At 44.7% G+C, this 22,135-nt stretch overlaps 1 protein-coding gene across 1 annotated transcript in view; it reads left to right on the forward strand.

The window, feature by feature from the left end:
• The first annotated feature begins 18,994 nt into the window (after nucleotides 1-18,994).
• Nucleotides 18,995-22,135, forward strand: part of THSD7B (thrombospondin type 1 domain containing 7B) — a 630,645-nt gene continuing 627,504 nt past the window's right edge. Inside the window, exon 1 of the mRNA XM_075933305.1 lies at nucleotides 18,995-19,143. The gene's annotated coding sequence lies outside the window, so the exon portion shown is untranslated. The remainder of the gene's footprint in view (nucleotides 19,144-22,135) is intronic.

Below are 22,135 nucleotides of genomic sequence, written 5' to 3' on the forward strand. Positions count from 1 at the left end.
GTCCCCAAGTCAGCTGCTGCTGAAACTGATCAGCGGCTGATTCCAGGAAGCCTGGGGCAGAACAACTCTACCTCGGACTTCCTGTAGTCAGCGCTGGTCAGTTTCAGCAGCGGCTGACTTGGGGACGCCTGGGGTTCTTAAGTTGAATCTGTATGTAAGAACTGGCGTCCAGATTCAGCCTGTTGAAACTGATCAGCGGCTGATTCCAGGAAGCCCGGGGCAGAGCAACTCTGCCTCCGGCTTCCTGTAGTCAGCCGCTGGTCAGTTTCAGCAGTGGCTGACTTGGGGACGCCTGGGGCAGAGCAGCTTGGGTGCTGCTGGGTTGCTCCAGTAGCGCCGCTTCTCGGCGCTACTGGACCAAACCAGCAGCACCCAAGTTGCTCTGCCCCAGGTGTCCTGATTCAGCCGCTGCTGAAACTGACCAGCAGTGGCTGAATCCGGACGCCTGGGGCAGAGCAGATGGGGTGCTGCCGGGTTGGTCCCGTAGCGCCCAGAGCGGCGCTACGGGACCAACCGGCAGTGCCCCAGCTGCTGTAGCACAGGCGTCCGGAGCAAAGCCGCGGAGCACGGGGGCAGTGGGACAGCCCAGACACGCCTCGGCGGTCCTGCTGCCCACATGCTCTGAGGCTTTGCTCCGCTTTGCTCCCCGTCTCCCTAGTCTGTTGGTCTCCAGCAGACCAGGGAGACGGGGAGCAAAGCCGCGGAACACGCCGGCAGTGGGACAGCCGTGGCGCGTCTGGGCTGTCCGCTGCCCACGTGCTCCGCGGCTTTGCTCCCCGTCTCCCTGGTCTAATGGAGACCAGCAGACCAGAGAGATGGGGAGCAAAGCCTCTGAGGATGCCGGCAGCGGGACAGCCGTGGCGCGTCTGGGCTGTCCGCTGCCCACGTGCTCCCTGGCTTTGCTCCCCATCTTCCTGGTCTGGGGAGACGTGGAGCAAAGCCACGGAGCATGTGGGCAGCGGACAGCCCAGACGTGCTGCGGCTGTCCCGCTGCCGGCATCCTCAGAGGCTTTGCTTCCCATCTCCCTGGTCTGCTGGTAGACCAGGGAGACGGGCAGCAAACCCCGTTCGTAACTGCGGATCCGGCATAAGTCGGATCCGCGTAACTCGGGGACTGCTTGTACTGCTTTGGTAAGACAGCAACCACCCCTGGCCTGCTCACACACAGCCTTCAGCATGTAAATAACCCCTACAAGGATCCTTGTATACTGCAAGGATACTTCAGCCTGCTACTCTTGAATAACACAGAGGAAATACCTGCAAATTCCCACTTCTGGACTTTTCCCCAGAAACTTGCATCTTGTACTGCTCAGTACCATCCTGGACAATACAAACTTATATAAAGTCTGTCTGTGATGGGGTGGACAAAGTCTGACATCCCTGCTGGAGGCCTTTCAGCACCCTGGCCAGCAACAGGAGCAGTAAAAAGGTCCTTCTAGCCGAACAGAGTGGCTACCTCCGCTGCAGCTAATCAGCGTGCAGCAGGCTGATATAAAAGGAGATTCAGGGGGTAGCCGATTTAGTCTGTACAAAAAAAAACAATAAATGGTTTGGTAGACTAATAAACCATGTATATGGTATCATGAGGTTTCGTGGGCCCAGCCCACTTCTTCAGATGACCAGAGTTTCGAGTTTAGGATGTGCAGACCCAAAATAAATAGGAGAGAAGGTGTGGGGGAGAAGGGGGAGACAGGGAGTAGAGGGTATAGAAAATTCAGGAAGGTAGAGGGAATCAGTAAGTATCTGCAGTTTGGGTAGTTAAAATGAAGCAGATAAGAATCAAAGTCAATTGATAGTATCCTTCCTGACATAGCCAGGGCCTGTCAGTTTCTTCCTGGAGCTTGACCCAGGCAGACCTCACAGCTCTCTGGGGAATGCCAGCACTCTGGACAGCTCCGAATGAGAGCTGGGCATTGTATCTGGTCAGAGTCAGGTCCTGTGGCTGAAGTCTAGCCAAGAAGCCAAAGACATCCCTGCAGAATCCCGGACACAGGGAACTCAACCACAAGGCCCTAGAAAAGGGCTGGATGGAACAGCATCATGGGGAAGTAGTCCAGAGATGTGACAGCAACTAATTACTTGAAACTCAGCAGGTAACAACTACTTGTAGGGTCCCTGGGCTGGGACCCAGAGGAGAGGGCGAGCAGGGGCCCCCCCAACCTCCCTGCAAACTGCACCCGGGGGGGGGGTGTAAAAAGAGGGCTGCTCTCTGGCCACTTTCTGGATGCTGTTTCACCCACAGACAGGCAAGTAGAGACTGTAAGATTCCCTTCAGCCACCAAGAGGTGCTCGCATAAAGGGTGGACCTCCTTACACTGTCATTTTATTAATAGAAAATGATATGCACAAATCTTGTTATCTGAAATGGAATTCCCCAATCACTTCAAGTCAAACACACTGGCTTAGGTAAAACGAGTTTATTAACTATAGGAAGATAGATGATAAATAATTGCAAGTAATGAGGCATAAAAATCAGAATTCCTTTACAAGAAAATGCAAGGTAAAACACAACTAATAGCTAACTTAATAAGCTAAAGCTTCAGAGGGGGTAGCTGAGTTAGTCTGTAACAGGAAAAACTAAAAAAAAACAACAACAAATAGACTAGTAGCACCTTAAAGACGAATAAAACATGTAGATGGTATCATGAGCTTTCGTGGGCACAACCCACTTCTTCAGGTGTCATCTGAAGAAGTGGGTTACACCCACGAAAGCTCATGATACTATCTACGGCTATGTCTAGACTGGCAAGTTTTAGCGCAAATACTCTAAACGCAAGAGTTTTTGCGTTAGAGTATTTGAGTAAGAGAGCGTCTATACTGGCATGTGCCTTTGTGCAAAAGATTTGCTTTTGTGCAAAAGCATCCGTGCCAGTGTAGACGCTTTCTTGCACAAGAAAGCTCAGATGGTCATTTTAGCCATCGAGCTTTCTTGCGCAAGAAATTGATGTTACCTGTCTACACTGGTCTCTTGCGCAAGAACATTTGTGCAAGAGGACTTATCTCTGAGCGGGAGCATCAGAGTATTTGCTCAAGAAGCACTGATTTCATACAGTAGAACATCAGTGTTTTTGTGCAAATACTCGCGGCCAGTGTAGACAGGTGGCAAGATTTTGCACAAAAGCGACCACTTTTGCACTAAATCTTGCCAATGTAGTTCAACAATGCTTCCTTTGACTTTCAAGTATTTTTGATGCTGTGAATCGACAAGGGAAGTTATTAGAAGGAAGAGATGACTATAAGAAGTAAGGACACAAATTATTTTCCCCTTTGAAAATCATTTCCAGCCAAGGCTCAGGTGATAAGCCTATGGGATGCGAACTTCCTGCTGTTTCTTTGTCAACGTGCACATTTCTCACCCACACCCTTTTTCCTTCCAAAGAATAGCCGCTTAAGCAAAGGATAGACCATCTGATTATGCTGACACTTGGCTGAGGTAATGGGTAGCCTTTTGTCTCTGGGGAACTAGTTTGAAGCTATTTCCTTAGACTTGGAAAATATCTTATACAACAGAATTCATAACTTCACATACAATGTTGCCATTCATATTGTACTAGGGCAATAATGTTCAGCAGATTATGAACTTTCAAATGAGACCTCACAAGGCAGACTTTGTACCAAATGTATCCTAATTATGTAAAAGTGTGAAAATAAAGTTACAGACTGTTTCATTTGTATGTGGCATTTAGATACATAAACTAGGTAACATGTTGTGCCCAAATAACTTAATCTCATAGGGATGATTTGGCTAGTTGTATCAGATAGGTTTAATCACTGGATGCACTATTTATTTGTGACTAGAAAGTGTTGCATTAAATTTTGCTAAGGTGTAACCTATGACTCATGGAACCCTACTGAATGCTGTGACAATGCACAGAATATGTGTTGCTGAAGAATTTGCAAACTTATTTTGTCTCAGTTATGTCTTATATTTATAAAGGGGCCTTTTGTTTTGGTATATAAACATTATATAACTTCTGATGCTTTGTAGACATCTATCAGTGTCTTCCTAAACACAAGTGATTGTGTCTTGAGTATATACATGATATACAGATTGGACCTCCCTTGTCCAGCCCTGAAGGAGAGAATTTGCTGGACCAGGGGAGGTCTCCTGCCACCAACCCTGAAGCCTATAGCTTGCTGCTGTATTGCCCTCCCCCAACCTGGCTCCTGCCACAAGGCTCCAGCCCTGCACTCCAGGGACAGGGGGCTGTCCTCGGGTTCTGGCCCCAGTCCCATGCTCCTAGGGGGCTGCTGCAAAGCTCTGGCCCCATGCTCCTGGGGCTGCCATGGACTCCTGGGGATGCTGCGCAGATGCGGGATTCTGACCCCACGCTGTTGCGGGGCTGCAACAGGTCTCTATCCCCAGCCCTGCCTTTCCAGGGGCTGCTGTGGACCTCTAGCCCTGTACCAATATGGGCTGCCAGGGACTTTGACCCATCATGTGGTGCTGCAGGCTGTCACAGCCAGGGAGGGTGGCGGTTGGAGAGGCTTCTCCAGCTACAGTCCTGCAATATCTCCAGCTGAGATGCCCACCTTGTTTTCCCTAGCCCCGGCTGGCCCTCTTGCCATTAGGTTCCTGGGCACTCTAGAGCACGGATGTTACCAGAATAGGGTACGTCTACACTACAAAGTTAGTTCGAACTAACGGACGTTAGTTCGAACTAACTTTCATAGGCGCTACACTAGCGCTCCGTTAATTAGAACTTAATTCGAACTAACGGAGCGCTTAGTTCGAACTAGGTAATCCTCATTCCACGAGGATTAAGCCTAGTTTGAACTAGCTAGTTCGAATTAAGGGGTGTGTAGCCCCTTAATTCGAACTAGTGGGAGGCTAGCCCTCCCCAGGTTTCCCTGGTGGCCACTCTGGCCAACACCAGGGAAACTCTACTGCCCCCCTCCTGGCCCCAGACCCCTTAAAGGGGCACGGGCTGGCTACGGTGCCCGTGCCAGGTGCAAGCCTGCCAGCACCCAGCCAGCAGACCCTGCACCTGGCAAGGATCAAGCCACCCACCCGATGCCCCCCAGCCCTCCCCCTCTTCCCAGGACCAGGCTGGCGGCTCCTGGGAGCTTGCCCGGGACCGCAAGAGGCAGGCACCCGCCTGGGCTAGTGCAGACATCGTGGACCTTGTCCACGATCTCCGCACTAGGCACAGGAAAGTGGCCGGCTTTGGCAGGATAGCTGCCAGCCTGGCCACCGAGGAGCAGGTGTGCAAGAGAATCAAGGGGGTCCACTGAGACCCCCGACCCTGAGCCCTGAGCTTACAATGGCCGTCCTGGGTCAGACCAAAGGTCCATCTAGCCCAGTAACCTGTATGCCGACAGCGGCCAACCCTAGGGACCCTGGAGGGGATGGACCGAAGACAGTGATCAAGCCATTTGTCTCGTGCCATCCCTCTCCAGCCTTCCACAAACCTTGGGCAGGGACACCACTCCTACCCCCTGGCTAATAGCACTCCATGGACCCAACCTCCATGACTTGATCTCACTTCCCTTTAAACTCTGTTCCAGTTCTAGCCTTCACAGCCTCCTGCAGCAAGGAGTTCCACAGGTTGACTCTTTGCTTTGTGAAGAACAACTTTCTGTTACTACTTTGAAGCCTGCTACCCATTCCTTTCCTTTGGTGTCCTCTAGTCCTTCTTTATGGGAACTAATGAAGAACATTTCTGTATGCACCCTCTCCACCCAACTCCTGCTTTTAGAGACCTCTATCCTGTCCCTCCTCCGTCTCCTCTTTTCTAAGCTGAAAAGTCCCAGTCTCTTTAGCCTCTCTTCATATGGGACCTGTTCCCAACCCCTGATCATTTTAGTTGCCCTCCCCTCTCCCACCTTCTCTCTTCCCTACTCCCACCTCCTTTTCCCAGTCTCCCCCAGTTTTGTTCAATAAAGACAGATTCCATTTTGGAAGACATGTTATCTTTATTTTGTACATCAGGAAGAGGGGCTAGGGAAGGGTAAGTGGAAGGAGGTGAGGGAGGAATGGGGTACGAGCCCCCGATGGGGAGGACTGGGCTGGCTCTGCGGGCTTCTGGGGGTGGAAGCTCTCCTGTAGCCCCCCAATTGCTCCCTCTCCCCAGATGGCAGCCTGCGGCAAGTGCAGCCGGTCTGATGGCTGAGTGCTGTGATGTGCCCAGTGTGGGCACTCAGGGCACTCCAAGCCAGGACTGCTTTGCAAGTGGGGCACCCCTGAGAACTGTCTGTCCGGGGTGGGGGTTGGGACCCTTTAAGCACAGCCCTCGGCTAGCCTGAGACAGCATCTCCACGCTCTAAGTCCTCCTCTGATGCCCTACCAGCACTGCTTCCGGCCATCCTTAACCCCGCTTCAGGGTCCACTTAATGTGGACGCGCTAGTTCGAATTAGGAAAACGCTAATTCGAACTAGTTTTTAGTTCTAGATGTGTTAGTTCGAATTAGCTTAGTTCGAATTAACTAATTCGAACTAAGTTAGTTCGAATTAGCGCTGTAGTGTAGACATACCCTTAGAGTGTCATTTTTCAGAGGTACAACCAGTATATCCTAATAAATACATTACAGACAGTTTTACATTTAAAATGCAAACGCCTTCTTCACAAATTCTTGAAGAAAACTGGCAGCCTCCTCATACTATTCAGAGATCAGGGCAGTTTGTCCATCCCCTGTTCCCTATAATGTATTTGTCTTTGCTGAGGTCACAATCAATGCCATTCCATGAATCAGATAAGACATGCTATCTGTGAAGCAAACTGCCACAGTCTCCCACTTTCCTAGATCACAAGCTTGTCACAACCATGAAATGCAGGAGCATCAGCAGGCTGGAGAGTGACAGACCCAAAGCCTTTCCTAAAGATAGCCATCTTGTGCTGTAGTATGCAGTACTATTACTAAGTGATCAAGGCAGCAGTTCACAAACTAACACCATACTTATCATTCTGTAATCCTCACCTTTTTATTTCCTACAGCTGCACAGTAATTTATGCTCAGTCTCTGAATACACACACAATGAAGACAAACAACTTACACAAACAGTGGTTTCACTGATTCATAGATTTAATGTCTTAATGGCCTTTCTGTACACATTGTCAAACCTATTTTTAAAAGAGACTTTGTAATCCTAAACAGCATGCAAGTGCTGGAGCACATAGTTCCTCTCACTACATTCTTCATATTCTTAAAGACTACAGCACCTTGTAAGATGAATTCACTAACCAAATCATTATACTTGTTTTTGCATCAAGAAACAACTGAACCTATTTTAGGTGAAAGCTCAATGCTTCCTGGGGAGATAGCCAAGTGGTGGCAGAGCTCTCTGAACTTATTAGTTTGTGTTGAAGTGTTGCAGGATCAGTTATAATTAACTGTCATTGTGTCAATTTTTTCCTCCCAGCCATTCAGATTTTAAAAAAAGACTAGTTGTAAGTATAATTAAAATATCTCTATTAGTTTCCTACTTACAGTGCTTTCAAGCTTTTCTCCCTCTGGTCCCATGCATTTGTTCCTATACACATATATAAACAAGAGTATTTCAAATAACAGCAGAATAGTAAGGTGCATGGTGTGTGAGATGACTAAGACAAAAACTTAAATATAAATGCTTCCTTATCAAACCCTTCCATTTTTGCATTTCTGGTGTAGTAGCCTCTGGATACCCATTGTTGATGTATTAGTTTTGTCTGTTAAGATACTTACTGCAGCCTCTAGATGTTTGCTCAAAAATAATTAAATGGAAAAAAATGAATTTATCAATGAGCCAAATTAACGAGTTCAAATAAAATAATCAGTTCAAATAATCTAGAACTCCCCACACAATTCAGGTTTCTCCTGGTTTGAAGTGAGAATAGACATGCCTTGCAACATTTTTTGAAGGTCAACAGAACCCAAGTTTGTCAAATGGTGGGGAAATTAATTCCAGAAACAGAGATCCTTCACTGAGAATACTTTGTACAGAAATAAAAATTGGGAAGATCTTTTTCAGGGGAAAAGGCAATATGCCATGTTCACTGAGAATATAGCATAAGAATCATCATATGTCTTCACGCACACACACACACGCTAATGATGTTGTAGTTACCAGTCTTTGGCTCGAGCCAATCTAATGGCCAGTTAGATTGGGCACAAATGGGGAAGCTGGTTTCTGTCAGTTACAATCTGATGCACTGAGGCTTTGAAGAATGAACCCAAAGTTTCATGGCAAAACACCCCATCTTTATAGTGGTTCTTCCCCAGCAAGTCTATGGATTTTGCTTCATCATGTTGCAGTCAGTTATTCCTAAATGAGTGTTTATCTCAAGATTTCTTTCATTGTCATTCTCCCTCAACATTTCAGACAACAGTCTCTGGGGGTATGTCTACACTACAAAGTTAATTCGAACTAACAGACGTTAGTTCGAATTAACTTTAATAGGCGCTACACTAGCGCTCCGCTAGTTTGAATTTAAATCGAACTAGCGGAGCGCTTAGTTCAAACTAGGAAAACCTCATTTTACGGGGATTAAGCCTAGTTCGAACTAGCTAGTTCGAATTAAGGGGTGTGCAGCCCCTTAAGTCGAACTAGTGGGAGGCTAGCCCTCCCCAGGTTTCCCTGGTGGCCACACTGGCCAACACCAGGGAAACTCGTATGCCCCCCTCCCGGCCCTGGACCCCTTAAAGGGGCACGGGTTGGCTACGGTGCCCGTGCCAGGTGCAAGCCTGCCAGCACCCAGCCAGCAGACCCTGCACCTGGCATGGATCGAGCCACCCACCCGATGCCCCCCAGCCCTCCCCCTCTTCCCGGGACCAGGCTGGCGGCTTCCGGGAGCTTGCCCAGGACCACAAGAGGCGGGCACCCGCCTGGGCTAGTGCAGACATCGTGGACCTTGTCCACGATCTCCGCACTAGGCACAGGAAAGTGGCCATCTAGGGCAGGAGAGCTCCCAGCCTGGCCACCGAGGAGCAGGTGTGCAAGAGAATCAAGGGGGTCCACTGAGACCCCCGACCCCGAGCCCTGAGCTTACAATGGCCATACTGGGTCAGACCAAAGGTCCATCTAGCCCAGTAGCCTGTATGCCGACAGGGGCCAACCCTAGGGACCCTGGAGTGGATGGACCGAAGACAGTGACCAAGCCATTTGTCTCGTGCCATCCCTCTCCAGCCTTCCACAAACCTTGGGCAGGGACACCACTCCTACTCCCTGGCTAATACCACTCCATGGACCCAGCCTCCATGGCTTGATCTCACTTCCCTTTAAACTCTGTTCTAGTTGTAGCCTTCACAGCCTCCTGCAGCAAGGAGTTCCACAGGTTAACTATTTGCTTTGTGAAGAACAACTTTCTCTTACTAGTTTGAAGCCTGCTACCCATTCCTTTCCTTTGGTGTCCTCTAGTCCTTCTTTGTGGGAAGTAATGAAGAACATTTCTGTATGCACCTTCTCCACCCCACTCCTGCTTTTAGAGACCTCTATCCTGTCCCCCCTCTGTCTCCTCTTTTCTTAGCTGAAAAGTCCCAGTCTCTTTAGCCTCTCTTCATATGGGACCTGTTCCCAACCCCTCATCATTTTAGTTGCCCTCCCCTCTCCCAGCCTCTCTCTTCCCCTCTCCCACCTCCTTTTCCCAGTCTCCCCCAGTTTTGTTCAATAAAGACAGATTCCATTTTGGAAGACATGTTATCTTTATTTTGTACATCAAGAAGAGGGGCTAGGGAAGGGTAAGTGGAAGGAGGTGAGGGAAGAATGGGGCATGAGCCCCTGATGGGGAGGACTGGGCTGGCTCTGCAGTCTTCTGGGGGTGGAAACTCTCCTGCAGCCCCCCAATTGCCCCCTCTCCCCAGATGGCAGCCTGCGGCAAGTACAGCCGGTCTGATGGCCGAGTGGTGTGATGTGCCCAGTGTGGGTAGTCCAGGCAATCCAAGCCAGGACTGCTTTGCAAGCGGAGCATCCCTGAGAACTGTCTGTCTGGGGTGGGGGTCGGGACCCTTTAAGCACAGCCCTCGGCTAGCCTGAGACAGCATCTCCACGCTCTAAGTCCTCCTCTGATGCCCTGCCAGCACTGCTTCCGGCCATCCTTAAGCCCGGTTCAGGGTCCACTTAATGTGGACATGCTAGTTCAAATTAGCAAAACGCTAATTCGAACTAATTTTTTAGTCTGGATCTGTTAGTTCGAATTAACGCTGTAGTGTAGACATACCCTGGATTTGGCCACATTCTGTTTTTGGTTAAATCTCATCCTGTTCTAAGAGGCGCTTGACTCATCTTCAGGGTCATCAATCCATTGCTTGTTATTTGTCAGGTATAAGGGGCACCTCTAAGTCTCTCCCTCTTCCCTTGACCAACTGGATCCAACAATGGCCTTCACACTTACTTCTTGTCATACGGAGATTTTCTTATAATAAAAGAGATTAACCTTACGGTAAAAGGGTGATCATAAAGAGTCAGGCATGGACAGCTTACATGATGTGTATCTACCAATATCTCTAGGTGATTCCTTTCTGCTAATTGGAAAGGGTGGCTGGCAGGGTCCATCTAAACAGATCACATTATCTGAAACATTCTACATTATATATTCTAGTTCTACATTACACATACTATTGTATAAATCATGCAAACATCATATTTACGATCCACTGCATTAAATAGCTATATGTTGGCTTATATCCAGCATCCAGAATGGTAACTATGTATGTAAAATTAAATGTATTTTTTTCTTGCTCCAGAGTGAAAAAGTTAACCTTATAACATATGAAGTTCTAAGAGGGGCTCTCCCTGCTATAGGATCTTGCCTTTTTGCAAGTTTCCCATTAGGAAGAAAAAGCAGACCTTCCCCCCAGCCTCAAACATTTTAATTCTTAGAACGTCAAATAGAGAAGTTAGCTGAGATCAGTAAATTTCAAACAAAACAGTTTATTTATTTGCATGTTTGCTATAAAAAAATCTCTTTTTTTAAACTAAACTTCTTTTTTTCCCCAGTACCTGATATGCAATGGGCAATATGTGTTACCCAATATGGTATGTAGAGATAATGAAGGGACCAGATGTAATGGGCTGCTTCTCTACAGGGTGACCAGCAAGCCACTATCTGATCCAGAACCACTGTTAATATTCTACCTATATATCATGCCTCTTTCCCACCTCTTACAGAGCTTTCCCACCTCTTACAGAGCTCACTACCCAAGTGTATATTGAAGTCAGCACTGCTACCAAATTATGGTTGGTGTCTTGATAAATCCCTCCATTATGTGAGATAATTGATTTCTGCCCTCCAAATAGGAACATTATTAAACTGAATATTTGTTAATCCCTGTTAAATCTGACAGGGAGATATGACCCTATTTGAAACATGGATGAATGACTTCATCTCTTTCTTTTATCCACCCTCTAATTTTAAATAATGGCACTCAAAGAATCCCCTGTGAATGCACAGAACTGGTACAGCAAAGGAGATGCAAGCTCCCAGTGCTGCACTTTGTTCATTAGCATTGATTTCTGAAGGGCCATCTCTAGGGGTAATAGGGCAGGTTTTTTCACATTCTTGTAATCCAAGCACAAAATAGACTGTTAAAGTAGCTTCTGATCATTCACAGAACTTCTGGAACAAACAGATTCAAGACAGTTTTCAAAACCAACTTTCCCATGAAGTATTAAAGCCCCAATAATTACAGCTACCTGCTGCTTGCCCTGTTTGAAACATTTGCCTCTTGCCCTGTTTGAAACACTTCCCATAAAGTCTTTTGGGTTGGGATCCATGTTCTGCTTGTCTTTTTTCTTACAGTTTACAGTGTCATGTATGTTGACTGTACTATTTAATTTAATATTATTGCAACAGAAAATGTATGGCATTTAGTACTTGAAAAATCTGCCATGTGTTTGCAGTTTCAGTATTCTGGATACATATATGGTACAAAGTTCTCTGTTTTCTTTCTTTCTTTCTTTCTTTCTTTCTTTCTTTCTTTCTTTCTTTCTTTCTTTCTTTCTTTCTTTCTTTCTTTCTTTCTTTCTTTCTTTCTTTCTTTCTTTCTTTCTTTCTAGGAGGGGGACTAAGACCAGCTTTGGTAGAACACTGTAAATACACCACCACCACCAAAATCTTCTACCACTTAAAACAACAAATATAAATCTGATTCATGAATAACAGTAACTAACTTGGTTTGTTCTGATTTGTGGAGCCATTTTTACTTATTTGTGAATGTATGAATAACTGCTGGGTATTTGTCAAAGTGTTTATATATCCAGAAAGTCCATCAGACTTCAGAATGAATAATTATTCTCACAGAAATGAACACTAAAAATACTCAATTTCTTCTTTTAACCCTTCATTGTTTCCTTGTGTTAAAATTAGGCCTGAAAGATTACATTTTTATTGGTCAATATTGGCAAATGAACAGAAAAAAAATCTATAAGTGATGATCAGAATTTAGAGGTAGACAAAATAAGAAAAAGGCTGCTTGAGAACTTAGAGTTTGATTTAAGGTTATTTACTTTGTATATTTTAACATGTGGTTTTGACAATTTGTGTTTTAATGGTTATAAAGCTTTAACTGTTTGAATAGTTACTATCATATAATAATATTGCCTGAACCACCCCATGTTTCCCACAAGTATGAATATTTAAATTGATAAAAGTGGAAAAATGCTTAATAATAAACACTTATAATATCTGTTGAAATTAAATACAATTGAATTCTGTCATATTGAATTAAAATGTTTTACTCATTCATAGAGGAGGCAGAAACAGTACCCTGGGTTATTATATAAACACTCCTGCAATATGAATAAAGAAGAGAGGGAAAAAAAAGGAAAGTTGAAATAAACAGATCATACATAAGCACTAGCCTTGAGAATTATTGGTTCCAACTTACCTGTAAACATTCAATGAACAACTGGATCAGTTTCTGAAAGACTTTCTAACAAACAATATAATGTGATTAATACAATTCGTAGTGAATTGTTTGGCCATATTTAAGACAAATAAGGGAAGGTTTTGTTTCTTTGATAACTTCACACACAGTTTTTTTTTTACTATTTATAGTATGGAAGAAGCATACTCAGAGATGTGACTCTTAAATACAAACTATTATATTAAAGCTTCCTTTCCTTCTCTCTCTTGTCCTTGAAACCCCATCCTTTAATTAACTTGTAAAGCAGTCCAGGATATAGCAGACCAGAGGAGAGGGTACCAGAGCAGGAAGGCTCCTCTGCCTATCTTGCTGAAGATAGACCTGGGACTTCCTGCCCAATTCCCTTGGAACTGGGCTTTAAACTGTAGAGTTGCCAAAGTTATGGTAACAAACTCCAGTCTACATTGTCTACAAAAAACAGGTCATGATTTGCTTGATCCATTATGTCATTTAAGTGGCTTTTTATTGCCATTTTAATCTGATTTAATAATCCATAAAAGGGAATTATTTCAGTACTTCCAGTACTCTCTTCTAGGTTCCATTCTCCTTTACTCGAGACAAGCAGATCTACAAGCAGACCCATCTAACAAGATGAGCAGGAATGACAGGACAATCATCCAATTCCTAAATGAGAAAACAATGAACTGGGTTGAAAGGCAGGAAGTTGATTAGATTTCTAAGATCCTCTCACAGTACAGTCTGGTTTTTGTTTTCTCATACTCTCTCTCTGCATTGAGTCTCTGTGATTCAAACTGACCAGTGCAGTTATTCCTTCTTGTTTACTTCATACACTTCTTTTGGAAGATCTCTTTCTCCAAAAGGCTTTGAGGAAATACAAACTCTTAAGGGGTTAGGAGCTGAGCCAGAATATATTCTGGGAAAGGAATTGGCAGTCAGAGGAAAGTGACACTTTTTTTTGCTTTATTACCACCTCCCAGCCTCCTGTATGCACCTCTGTATTTTGAAGGGGCTTGCTTTACATCTATGGGATTAGATTACTGGGGATTTTAGCTTTGGTAGACCAAGCACCAGCATAGATGCATTAGTGTAAATGCCTAATGTAGATTGACAAAGCTGATACAAGCACCAGGTTGTACCCCTGCTTCAACTCAGGATAAACTTGTTCTTGCACAAACAGTTCCTTTGCCTCACTACACACCCCATCAGTGCTGCTACAATGGAGGTTGGCAACTAATTTAGCAACTGGACTGATGAGATCTCCAGAACTGTTCCTAGGTACATTAACTGCCTATCTACTTAAGTGGGCTTTTCTCTCCAGGGAACTTCTCAGGAAGATGTCTGACAAAGAGAAGGAAATGTGTATTCCCAAGTGGATAGGCCATGTGGTTAGAAGTCAAGAGGCCTGGGTTTTATTCCTGACTCTGCTACTGATTTATATAGAGCAATTCTCTGTACCTCTATTTCCCCTCCTACCCTTCGGCTGTCTTGTCTATTTAAATAATAGGCTCTTCAGGGCCAAGACTCTCTTATTATGTGGTTGTACAGTGCCTACTCACAGTACATTTTTTTAAATTCCTTGACAACCCTAGTACGGTCATTTGATGCTTGGTTAACTGAGTGTGAACATTAAAATATAAGGAAAAGGATTACTGAGTATAAAAAATTGGTTGACTTCACTTAAGGTAGCTTTTCTGGAACATCCAAAAACATCAGTGATGAATGAGAAGAATATTTTATTTCTTTCTGAAAAAGTGACAGACTTTACCCAAAAATCAATATTTCTCCTTCATTTGAGAACTTTGGCCACTTTGAAGTTTTCTTGTACTATAATTAAACCCCTGAAAATACAAGGTTGGATTTTCAAAAGCATTTACGTAATTTTGAAAGTCAATATAATTTGTGCTCTTGAGCCATTTAAGTGCTTTTGAAAATCTCACCCATATGAGTCATCATGGAAGTGCCTTAAATATTGCATGACGAATACAATGATAATGCTGAAGAAAATACCATATTGTGATTTTATTGTGCTCAATATAAAAAGTTCACTCAATGTTGAATTATTGATTGGGTTTATTAAATATATAAGAGATTTATGAAGTTCAATAAGCCAGTTAATTTGTCTAAGAGAAAGGTAAGACTTTACATTTATTATGGTCTATGAGTACCTACCTATGAGAGATTCTGACAATAGATGGCTGTTGGGTTTAGCAGATAGATATAACAGGATCTAGATGAAGGTAGACAAATTCAGACTACAAACAAGGAACAAATTGTTAGCAGTCATTATAATTAAAATTGCAACAAATTACCTCCTGGTATGATGGATTATCCAGCATCTAAACTCTTCAGATCAAGACTGAGTTTCTTTTTGAAAGATATGTTGTAGCTCAGTGAAACAATGTAGGTGAGGTAGTATTTATTAGACCAACTTATGTTGGTGAGAGAGCCAAGCTTTTATGTTTACACAGAGCTCTTCATCTGAAGAAGTAGGTTGTACCCATGAAAGCTCATGATACCATCTACATTTTTTTGTTAGTCTCTAAGGTGCACAAGACTATTTGTTGTTTTTGAAGTTTCTTCAGATCACTGTAATTGTTTGTGGATCTATGGACTCTGTTATGCAGGTCAGCCTAGATGATCATAATAGTTCCTTCTGGTTGTAAACACTACGGCTACGTCTACATTGGCATGATCTTGCGCAAATACTCTTTAACGCAAGAGTTCTCGCGTTAAAGTATTTGTGCAAGAGAGCATCTACACTGGCATGTGCCTTTGCGCAAGAGATGTGCTTTTGTGCAAGACCATCCGTGCCAGTGTAGATGCTCTCTTGCTCAAGAAAGTTCTGGTGGCCATTTTAACCACCAGGCTTTCTTTTGCAAGAAATTCATGTTGCCTGTCTACACTGGCCTCTTGCGCAAGAACAGTTGTGCAAGAGGGCTTATTCCTGAGTGGGAGCATCATAGTTCTTGTGCAAGAAGCACTGATTTCACACATTAGAACATCGGTGTTCTTGCGCAAGAACTCCCCGCCAGTGTAGACAGGCAGCATGTTTTTCCGCAAAAGTGGTCGCTTTGGCGCAAGATCGCGCCAATGTAGACACAGCCCTTGAGTCTATTATAGGCATGCCATATAGAGAAGTAAAAGTGTTCAACTGATTAAGTGCATTTCAGTGGATTTCTATTCTGTTTATAGCGAAGTTTCCATGCTAATCCCTGTAGAATGCAGCATTTATCACCCACCAGATAAGTGTTAAGTGCTGTGTTCCATAGGGATTATCACCTACTTCCTCTTCTTGCACTTGGCTGAAGAGATAAAGTGAGTTGAGGAGAAGATGTCTCATAGGAAGGAGCTTAGGAGGTTTCTTCTCTTGCTGCAGCTGCTCCTGATGGATTTACCACAGCTGCTCTCTGTTGGAGTGAAGATATAATCAGACCTCTTCAGGGGTACTATTACCTCAGCTATAGCAAAGCATGCAAAGACAGTGCATCTATTTCTTGGTCAAAAAGCAGGTTGTTTGCTACTGAGTTGTTTCTTACTCTAGCAAAACTATCTCTTTGTTTCCCCAAGTGTCACTATAAAATATCTACATAAATAGCTGTGTTAGTCTTTAACTTTAAAAATGAGTAGTCCTGTAGCACCTTAGAGACTTACAAAGATACATATATATAGTATCGTGAGCGTTTGTGGGCAAAATCCACTTCCTCAGATGATCAGAGTGAAGAGAAAAGGGGGGACCCTCACTACAGGACTACTTAAATAAGAGCCATATTCTGTTCTGACAGACCACCGTGCCATTTTCCTGACCTTTTTGCCATCACTCCAACACAGGAATAACCATACCTGCTCACTATGTTGAACTGCCATTGTGTTGTCTAGGCTGCTCCCACAATTACAAATAGCAACTGGAAGCTGCAGGCTCCTACATCCCATGGAATTTCAGATCACTTGGCCGTTTGCAATTCAGTCCTGCTCACTTCCCTATAACTGACTTGCACACTTGAGTTTTAATTTTGAGATTAAACAATGAGTACTGTGATGGGTATTTTCTTTTTCAGTGCATAGCCAAATAGTTGGCTCCATAGCCATCATTCACATTTGGTCCATTTCTGTGTGGCTGCAAGGGCTTGACATTGGCACAGAAGTGATGAACCCATTTAATCAGGGGTCTCCCTCTGGGCTGCCTCCACCTCTCAGTGGGTGGAATTTTATCCCGAATGTTACTAGCCAGCCAGAGAACAGTGTTCGTTGGAAAGTCTTGTGGCATTCTCACGATATGTTCGAAAAGCATGGTCTGTGGACAATGGCTCCCATGTTGACCAGAGCAACAGTAAATATTTGCATTACTAATGAAGTCATTTCACTTTGTGCCCAGTGAATGAAGTTTGTATTTTGTGTGGAAAGGCTCCAGCTTTGCCCAGTCTGAGTGGAATAGTGTCTATGTTTTGCAGCTGTACAACAGTACAGAGGGGTTAAGGTCAAATAGATCCTGAACTTGGTTGTTGTGCTGACATGATGTTGACCTCCCTCCCCCAAATCGAACCTGGATCTCAGCCTGGTAGAGTGATGTAACAGGTAAAGTAGGAGATTACTTGTTGGAGCGATGCCATCAGTGATAAAGGCTTGTCCAAAATATCACTTTGGCATTATGTGAGGAGGACAAGTCAAACAAGAACTCTGAAAACATTGCTTAATGGAGGTGGTGAAAACGTAGGACACTAGCTGTACTGATCTACCTCAGGTGAAGGAATGGGGCTGCCAGGGTACGTCTAGACTACAGGCTTTTGTCGACAGATACTGTCGACAAAACTTCTATCGACAAAGAGCGTCTACACTACATTCAGTTCTGTCGACAAAGCAAGCTGCTTTGTCGACATGGTAGTGTAGACGCAAAGGACAGTTTACATGCAATAACACCTTCTGTCGACAGAAACTCTGTCGACAGAAGGCGTTATGCCTCTTAAAATGAGGTTTACCAGCGTCGACAAAACTGCTGAGTTCTGTCGATGTTATGTCGACAGAACTCAGCGGTAGTGTAGACGCAGGTATAGTTTTGTCGACAAAAGTCCACTTTTGTTGACAAAACTCTGTAGTCTAGACACACCCCCAGTGTAAAGCCAGTACTGGTGGACCAGATAAAAGTTCATGTTATTGAGCCTCTATCTCTTCCCCTAGTGAGACAAGATATTCTTTGGGACATTTACCCACTCTTGCTTTGGACGCACATGACTCTTTCGCAGGTATAAGAAGAGTGTGGAAAACTGCTTTTATTTTTTCCATGCATTTTTTAAAAAAATTGTGACATTTCAGTGCAAATGACTGGCTTTGGCCAAAATCTTTTCTATATGCTAGTCATAAGAACATAAGAATGGCCGTACTGGGTCAAACCAAAGGTCCATCTAGCACAGTAGCCTGTCTGCTGACAGTGGCCAGTGCCAGGTGCCCCGGAGGGGGTGGACAGAAGACAATGATCAAGTGATGTGTCTCGTGCCATTTGTCTCCAGCCTCTGAAAAACAGAGGCCAGGGACACCATTTCTACCCCCTGGGCCTTTTATGGACCTAAGCTCCATGAATTTATCTAGTCTCACTTCCAGTGTAGTGGGGATCCACTTCCTTAGGGGTTTTTCCCCACCACACCAAGAGATAAGGCACTGCTTGCTCTTTCCTCTGTGCATTCCCCACTAGGCATCCTCTGCTTCTGGGGTGGGTGACAGGCAGACTAGCTGCTACTGTGGAGGAGCAGAGGGAATGGGAAACCAGCCAGTGGAAATGGGACCTACTTGCCTAACTTTGTGAGGCCTGAACTTTCTGTCTTCCATCTCCCTCTATGTCCCCCACTTGTGCTTGGGGTGGGGGGAGAGAGATTAGGCCTGAGCCCTGTCCTCCCCGCTCCTGCCCAGGGAAAGGATCTGAGCTGTCTGGTGAAGGGTGGGGGGGGGGATCATGAATGACTTTGTTGCCCCTGGTGCTGCACTAAGCAGGGCAGGTGTAGAGCTTCCACCAGGCACCTGAGGGGAGAGAAGAGGGGGAAGACCCCCCCCCCGACCCAGCCCAGGCTGCCGTGGGGCGCTGCTCTCCTACTCATTAGTGCCGGAAAGGGCGGGGAGCGGGAGGCTGGGGCTGGCTCGCCCGCTTGCCTCGGGGAGCCACCTGGCAGCCAATGACGCCGCCGCGCTGTACAGCAGGTGGCGTTAGACGGCGCTTGTTCCACCTCCAGAGCTTAACCCCTCTCGGCTGTTGCATACGCGCTGGGATGGGTGGTCTGCTGCCGCAGCACCATCTTCCCTCCGCCCGGGCAAGCGCGCCGCGGCTCGCCGCCCCCTTGGCAGACTGAGGCCGGGCTGGTAAGTGCGCGTCTCTGAGCCGGGAGCCGCAGCCCCCGGGCTGACTTGGCCGCCCCAAAGCGGACGCGAATTGGGGGAGCAGGCAGATGGGGGAGGCCAGTGGGAGCCGTCACGTGAGCCGCGGGCTGCGTGCAGTGCCCAGGCGTGGGGCGCGGGGCTCCGGCCGTGCAGGGACCTGGGCGGCAGGAGCTCGCGGCGCTGGGGTGACTGGCACCTCCCCCCCCCCCCAGCTGGTTATTTTATTAAAAACACTCAACAAACTCTGACCGCGCCGCGGCCCCCAGCCGGGCTCGGGTTGGTACCGACACCTGGGAAGTCCCCAAAGCCCGCTCCGGACTGCTAGCGCCGAGAGCACTTCTACCTGTTCAGAGATGCGCGAGTCCAGCACGCGCGGGGGCTGCTAGTCTGCAGCGCGGTTCCCCCCAAGCCGGCGCATGCAGCCGGCCAAGGAAGACATTCGCGGGCTTCTGTCCGCTGCGAGCCTCTCCCAGCTGCTTCCCCGGCCCGGGCACTTGCTGGCTAAGATCCTTTGCCGTGAGGTCTCATTTACACTCCTGTTTTGGGAACATAACCCACTGGCAAGCCTAGTTGAAACGCTTGCTGCGAAAGCATGAAGTGCCGCTTCTGTGGCATGAAACAAACGCTGCAAAAGAGTTTGAAGGAAGCAGATGAAATCGGCAGTTAAAATGCACACACTTTGTTTGAAAGGTTTACGTCTCCTAGCAGAACTTTGTGCTGTGAATATCTTGATTTCAAACAACTTGCGACCTTGTGTGCAATTGGGATTTAACTGCACGTGTGAAATAAAAACAGCCGATTTTTTTTTTACTGTCTAGTTTCTGCTCTGTCTTCAGTACTTTTTGTTCTTCTTCCTTCAAAGTGCTTTGGGGTAGTACCGACTTTGATTTCTTTTGAAATACACTCTCTGTAAAAATGGTTATAAATACTTCTTTACTGATGTCTTGGTCACTGTTCAACTGTACATTCTCGCATCACCAGAGCTAAAAGCGTCTTTTGATTGGAAAAGAGAGGGCTACTATCAGGCAGTTCATGAATGCATCTAGCATCTGTGGTCTGCAGACGATAAACTCTCTCTGGAGGAGCTCAAATAGTATTATTCAAAGTGATACAGGTTGGGTTTAAATAGCTTGAATATGTTGTATTAAACAATCACAATGCAATATATGATAAAACCTTTACCCATTTTTTGTGGTTTTCTTTGTTCAAACAATAGCTGAATGTCAAAATGATAAATTTATCTTTCAGGCACATTGTAGAGAAGAGTACAGGTTTGTTGGGTAACTAGAAGGCAGCTAATCTTCTGGGATACCCCTTTGTGTTCTGTGTGTATGGCTGTGATACTTATTTTAAAAATGTCTTAGACCATGGTGATCCCCATAAAAAGATAATAAATTGCTATTAAATATGACACGAATTAGAGCAGAACATAATTACATTTTTACCTGTATGGGGAAAAATGGGTTTGGGGGGAGAAACACTGTAAACTCAGTACTTGTTTAAGGGCTTTTAAAAGTAGCATAGCTTGTATTCAGAGCTGTCATTTTTGGTTTACATAACTTCTGAAGTTGTACACTGAATATTAATAATGCAGTACATTCGCTTTGCCTTTTTTCTACATTAATACTTTCAGTAGTGATTTGAAAGAACGGTCTTTCAAATGCTCCTTATTATGTTAACCATTGGGTTCTCAGGTTTTGACTTGGCCATCTTCATATTTCAATTTATTCCATATTTTACTACCCATGTAGAACCCTTTTGTTTATTGGTGTTGGAGACAATAGAGAATGATGACCAGTAATAAACCTGTGATGACTGGTTTTCTTTCCTCTATCCCCTCCGGATGCTGTAGTGATCTAACCATTTGTGGAGGGTGTTTCAAAAGGCTGTTTGCCCGTAAAGAATAGTTGTTGCCCATCATCTCCAGTTGTCTCACATAATTTAAACCTTTGTTGACGTGACACCAGCATTTTCTAATAAACAGAAAAACACTATTCAACTTAAACAACAACATTTTCAATTTTGTGGAAGGAAATTGTCTTTGAAGTTTATGAAAGAAGCTGTGCAGAAAATGGAAGACAACTATTCATATTTTTATAGCTGCTATGAGGGATAAAGAAGTGTGAGGGTTGTGAGGGATGGGAGTGGGTGTGGAGGGGAACTTATAAACCATCAGTAGAGTGTTTCTGGTAGACATGGATTTTAATCAGAGTATTTGAGAGGGACTTGGTAATCTTCATGAATAATATTTTTTGCAGTTTGCACTGGCCAAACTTTAAAGGTGTCTTATGCTTCTCCACAAGCTAAGCTCTGATGGAATAAAATCTTTTCAAAAGTTTGAACATAATGGATAAACTTTTTAATATTTGAAAGAACTACAATGCTAAGTAATTCCTTGTCAAAAATGAAAAAGGTAACCTCATAAGAATATTTACTAAGAACATCTGAAATTATAATTCTTCTCAGGTGAACAGATACAATACAATGAATTTTTAAAAATTAGAGCTTTCTGATGTTTACTCTTAAACAAATATGTAAACATCAGAGGTATTTTGATGCTTGAAAGAAACTTCTCACAATGAGATAACAATGTACAATACTAATTAATGCTCATTTACAGTACTAATTATACGTAAAGAATTACATTGTTAGCTATGTTATAATACTACTTATTTGCATTTCATTGTCACTCAAAAACCCTAGTTATCATCAGGTCTCCATTGGTCCATGCAGTGATATACAGCATACACATTTCAGATCCTGCAACATATTCTGAAATAAATATTTTACTTTGGGGCATATGGCTAAAGAATGGAATTTTCTAGTTCCTTATGTTGCAGTACCAGTCTAAATAAAAAGGTATCTTTTAGTTTGGGCCTCTTAAAAAAATTGGGTTTTGCAAAAATGTCTTTGGTATGTTTATAGGTGAGTTCAGTCCTACATGCTGTGAGTAGCATCATTCATTTCAATGGGA

Source organism: Pelodiscus sinensis, chromosome 7 (assembly GCF_049634645.1).
Source record: "Pelodiscus sinensis isolate JC-2024 chromosome 7, ASM4963464v1, whole genome shotgun sequence".
Taxonomy (NCBI): Eukaryota; Metazoa; Chordata; order Testudines; family Trionychidae; genus Pelodiscus; species Pelodiscus sinensis.